Source organism: Ylistrum balloti, unplaced genomic scaffold (genome assembly GCF_031769215.1).
Source record: "Ylistrum balloti isolate Yb309-2 unplaced genomic scaffold, AGI_CSIRO_Ybal_v1 Utg370700, whole genome shotgun sequence".
Taxonomy (NCBI): Eukaryota; Metazoa; Mollusca; class Bivalvia; order Pectinida; family Pectinidae; genus Ylistrum; species Ylistrum balloti.
In genome coordinates this window covers 428,371-434,530 of record NW_026782420.1, presented here as the reverse complement: position 1 = coordinate 434,530, position 6,160 = coordinate 428,371, and positions in this window count along the sequence as shown.

Here is a 6,160-nt window from a genome sequence, read left to right as displayed (position 1 = left end):
CATAACACTGGCAATAAAGAGAGATAAATGGGAGACCGTCAACACAAACTGAACACAACTTCTCTTTTAACATTTGTAACATTGGCAAATTACTTATTTCAGTTATTAATTTCCCGTTCATGAATATGAAAACAAATTGATTTTAATATCTCGAAATCTTACTTAGAAATAAGGTTTAATTCCAACGGATATTTTTAAAATGCTAGACTATATCAATTGGATTGATTGATCAGACACAAAAGTCAATATTTCCCAATATCTTTCTCTTGCGGTCGATTTACAAGTAGAAAAAAAATCATTCATTAGTAGAGCTATTCCTAATATATGTATAAGATGTAAAGGGATTAGAAAACCTGAAAATGACTGAACAAGTTCATCATTTATTCAGTAAAAGAATTCTTAAAGTGAGATCGTTGTAGACCTTCATTCGAGAACTTAATGAGATATTGCTAAACAAAAATGTTAGGTTTGGGGGATTAATTAGCAAAGAGAACAAACTCAGCGGCATATTGCTTTTCCTAGCTTTATTTTACATGATGACGCTGCTTTTTCATTCAAATGGATCGACTTTTTAAGAAGTATTCTAACGATACTGGATTTTCGATAATGAATTACAATCCATTCAGCAATGATTCGCTGACATTGCTAGCTCTTGTGGACAGTACTATTCTTTGTTCAAAACTACAACAATGTTGCGGATTTAAACTTAGAGTTTTCAATTAAAACATGTAAATGATGGTATATTTATCTTACGATTACAGTCTTCGTTATTATTGTACAAATGTAAACAAGTTTAAAGGTCTGTTATCACTATACAGTCAACAAGTGTAATTGATGTATATGTTTATCCGTCTAAACTTATATAATATTGAGAATCTATATATATGTGTGTGTGCGTGCGTGCGTGTGTGTGTGTGTGTGTGTGTGTGTGTAAGTGAGAGAGAGAGAGAGAGAGAGAGAGAGAGAGAGAGAGAGAGAGAGAGAGAGAGAGAGAGAGAGAGAGAGAGAGAGAGAGAGAGAGAGAGAGTTTGCGTGTGATGTTTGTATGTGTTTGCCAGTGTTTGTTAGTACGTGACAGTATCTATAAAATATTAAATTGTTAATGATATCTTACCGGTAGAAATATCTGTCAAATATATATGTCTAATGCATTTATACTTGTATTTGCCTATTACCTCATTTAACATCTTATATGAGTCTTTGTGTAAATAAAAATCTTGAATACTGACATTTTATAACCAATATCAGTACCTATATTCAATTGGTACACTGTCTTATTTGGGCGACTGTATTCCTCTTTTGTCTCGATTCGCGTGGCTGTATAAAGTTCATGTACCTGAAGCCAGCACATTGTAGCCTGCTCCTTGTACCCCCTACCCCGCATCCTTAACTATGTAACCTGTCCCCCCTAACCCGCATCCTTAACTATGTAACCTGTACCACCTACCCCGCATACTTAACTCTGTAACCTGTCCCCCTACCCCGCATCCATAACTCTGTAACATGTACCCCCTACCCCGCATCCTTAACTCTGTAACATGTACCCCCTACCCCGCATCCTTAACTCTGTAACCTGTACCCCTTACCCCGCATCCTTAACTCTGTAACCTGTCCCCCGCCCTACCCCGCATCCTTAAATCTGTAACCTGTTCCCCCATACCCCGCATCCTTAACTCTGTAACCTGTCCCTCCTACCCCGCATCTTTAACCCTAAAACGTGTCCCCGACTACCCCGCATCCTTAACTCTGTAACCTGTCCCCCCTACACCTCATCCTTAATTCTGTAACCTGTCCCCCTACCCCGCATCTTTAACTCTGTAACCTGTCCCCCTACCCCACATTCTTAACTCTGTAACATGTTCCCCCTACCCTACCCCGCATCCTTAACTCTGTAACCTGTATCCCCTACCCCGCATCTTTAACCCTGTTACCTGTACCCCCTACCCCGCACCTTAACTATGTAACCTGTCCCCCCTAACCCGCATCCTTAACTATGTAACCTGTACCACCTACCCCGCATCCTTAACTCTGTAACCTGTCCCCCTACCCCGCATCCTTAACTCTGTAACATGTACCCCCTACCCCGCATCCTTAACTCTGTAACCTGTACCCCCTACCCCGCATCCTTAACTCTGTAACCTGTCCCTCCTACCCCGTATCTTTAACCCTAAAACCTGTCCCCCCTACCCCGCATCCTTAACTCTGTAACCTGTTCCCCCTACACCTCATCCTTAATTCTGTAACCTGTCCCCCTACCCCGCATCTTTAACTCTGTAACCTGTTCCCCTACCCCGCATCTTTAACCCTGTAACCTGTACCCCCTACCCCGCATCCTTAACTCTGTAACCTGTCCCCCCTACCCCGCATCCTTAACTCTGTAACCTGTCCCCCTACCCCGCATCTTTAACTCTGTAACCTGTTCCCCTACCCCGCATCTTTAACCCTGTAACCTGTACCCCCTACCCCGCATCCTTAACTCTGTAACCTGTCCCCCCTACCCCGCATCCTTAACTCTGTAACCTGTACCCCCTACCCCCCATCCTTAACTCTGTAACCTGTACCCCCTACCCCGCATCCTATATCTGTAACCTGTACCCCCTACCCCGCATCTTTAACCCTATAACCTGTACCCCCTACCCCGCATCCTTAACTCTGTAACCTGTACCCCCTACCCCGCATTCTTAACTCTGTAACATGTTCCCCCTACCCTACCCCGCATCCTTAACTCTGTAACCTGTATCCCCTACCCCGCATCTTTAACCCTGTAACCTGTACCCCCTACCCCGCATCCTTAACTCTGTAACCTGTACCCCCTACCCCGCATCCTTAAATCTGTAACCTGTACCCCCTACCCCGTATCCTTAACTCTGTAACCTGTACCCCCTACCCCGCATCCTTAACTCTGTAACCTGTACCCCCTACCCCCCATCCGTAACTCTGTAACCTGTCCCCCAACCCCGCATCTTTAACCCTGTAACCTGTACCCCCCTACCCCGCATCCTTAACTCTGTAACCTGATCCCCCTACACCTCATCCTTAATTCTGTAACCTGTCCCCCTACCCCGCATCTTTAACTCTGTAACCTGTACCCCCTACCCCGTATCCTTAACTCTGTAACCTGTACCCCCTACCCCGCATCCTTAACTCTGTAACCTGTACCCCCTACCCCCCATCCGTAACTCTGTAACCTGTCCCCCAACCCCGCATCTTTAACCCTGTAACCTGTACCCTCTACCCCGCATCCTTAATCCTGTACCTCCTGTCCCCTATTCCCCTATCTTCTACATTCTACCTTGTACCCCTTAGATAGTCCAATGTACAAGGTAGATGGTAGAGGTTAGAGGGCAGAGAGCACAGAGTATAAGGTAGAGGCTACAGGGTATAAGCCAAATGTTACAGGGAAAAGAATAAGGGCCACATGGAAGATGGATGAGTGTATTGGTTAGGGGTAAAGGGTATAGGGAAGAGGGCACGGGGTACAGGTAAAGGTTATAGGGAAGAGGGTAAGGGGTACAGGTAGAGGGTATCGGAGAGAGAGCACGGGGTACAGGTAGAGGGTATCGGGAAGAGGCTAAGGGTACAGGTAGAGGGTATCGGGAAGAGGGCACGGAGTACAGGTAGAGGGTATAGGGAAGAGGGCACGGGGTACAGGTAGAGGGTATAGAGAAGAGGGCACGGGGTACAGGTAGAGGGTATAGAGAAGAGGGTAAAGGTAAAGGTAGAAGGTATCGGGAAGAGGGCACGGAGTACAGGTAGAGGGTATCGGGAAGAGGGCACGGGGTACAGGTAGAAGGTATAGGGAAGAGGGCACGGAGTACCGGTAGAGGGTATAGGGAAGAGATTAAGGGTACAGGCAGAAGGTATATGGAAGAGGGCACGGGGTACAGGTAGAGAGAATCGGGAAAAGGGTAAGGGTACAGGTAGAAGGTATAGGGAATAGGGCACGGAGTACAGGTAGAGGGTATAGAGAAGAGGGTAAGGGTACAGGGTAGAGAATAAGGGGTAGAATGTACAAGGTCCAGGGTAGAGAATAAGGTGTAGAATGCACAATGTCCAGGGTAGAGAATAAGGGGTAGAATGTACAATGTCAAGGGTAGAGAATAAGGGGTAGAATGTACAAGGTCCAGGGTAGAGAATAAGGTGTAGAATGTACAATATCCAGGGTAGAGAATAAGGTGTAGAATGTACAAGGTCCAGGGTAGAGAATAAGGGGTAGAATGTACAAGGTCCAGGGTAGAGAATAAGGGGTAGAATGTACAAGGTCCAGGGTAGAGAATAAGGTGTAGAATGTACAATGTCCAGGGTAGAGAATAAGGGGTAGAATGTACAAGGTCCAGGGTAGAGAATAAGGTGTAGAATGTACAAGGTCCAGGGTAGAGAATAAGGGGTAGAATGTACAAGGTCCAGGGTAGAGAATAAGGGGTAGAATGTACAAGGTCCAGGGTAGAGAATAAGGTGTAGAATGTACAAGGTCCAGGGTAGAGAATAAGGGGTAGAATGTACAAGGTCCAGGGTAGAGAATAAGGGGTAGAATTACAAGGTCCAGGGTAGAGAATAAGGGGTAGAATGTACAAGGTCCAGGGTAGAGAATAAGGGGTAGAATGTACAAGGTCCAGGGTAGAGAATAAGGGGTAGAATTACAAGGTCCAGGGTAGAGAATAAGGGGTAGAATGTACAATGTCCAGGGTAGAGAATAAGGGGTAGAATTACAAGGTTCAGGGTAGAGAATAAGGGGTAGAATTACAAGGTCCAGGGTAGAGAATAAGGGGTAGAATGTACAAGGTCCAGGGTAGAGAATAAGGGGTAGAATGTACAATGTCCAGGGTAGAGAATAAGGGGTAGAATGTACAAGGTCCAGGGTAGAGAATAAGGGGTAGAATGTACAAGGTCCAGGGTAGAGAATAAGGAGTAGAATGTACAAGGTCCAGGGTAGAGAATAAGGTGTAGAATGTACAATATCCAGGGTAGAGAATAAGGTGTAGAATGTACAAGGTCCAGGGTAGAGAATAAGGGGTAGAATGTACAAGGTCCAGGGTAGAGAATAAGGGGTAGAATGTACAAGGTCCAGGGTAGAGAATAAGGTGTAGAATGTACAATGTCCAGGGTAGAGAATAAGGGGTAGAATGTACAAGGTCCAGGGTAGAGAATAAGGGGTAGAATTACAAGGTCCAGGGTAGAGAATAAGGGGTAGAATTACAAGGTCCAGGGTAGAGAATAAGGGGTAGAATGTACAAGGTCCAGGGTAGAGAATAAGGTGTAGAATGTACAAGGTCCAGGGTAGAGAATAAGGGGTAGAATTACAAGGTCCAGGGTAGAGAATAAGGGGTAGAATGTACAAGGTCCAGGGTAGAGAATAAGGGGTAGAATTACAAGGTTCAGGGTAGAGAATAAGGGGTAGAATTACAAGGTCCAGGGTAGAGAATAAGGGGTAGAATTACAAGGTCCAGGGTAGAGAATAAGGGGTAGAATGTACAAGGTCCAGGGTAGAGAATAAGGTGTAGAATGTACAAGGTCCAGGGTAGAGAATAAGGGGTAGAATTACAAGGTCCAGGGTAGAGAATAAGGGGTAGAATGTACAAGGTCCAGGGTAGAGAATAAGGGGTAGAATTACAAGGTTCAGGGTAGAGAATAAGGGGTAGAATTACAAGGTCCAGGGTAGAGAATAAGGGGTAGAATGTACAATGTCCAGGGTAGAGAATAAGGTGTAGAATGTACAAGGTCCAGGGTAGAGAATAAGGGGTAGAATTACAAGGTTCAGGGTAGAGAATAAGGGGTAGAATGCACAATGTCCAGGGTAGAGAATAAGGGGTAGAATTACAAGGTTCAGGGTAGAGAATAAGGGGTAGAATTACAAGGTCCAGGGTAGAGAATAAGGGGTAGAATGTACAAGGTCCAGGGTAGAGAATAAGGGGTAGAATGTACAATGTCCAGGGTAGAGAATAAGGTGTAGAATGTACAAGGTCCAGGGTAGAGAATAAGGGGTAGAATGTACAAGGTCCAGGGTAGAGAATAAGGGGTAGAATGTACAAGGTCCAGGGTAGAGAATAAGGTGTAGAATGTACAAGCAATAGGGTAGAGGATACGGGGTTCCGGGTGTGGAGTAGAGCGATGAGTGTACAGGGTAGGGATAGTGAGTATAGGGAAGAGGGTACGGGGTACA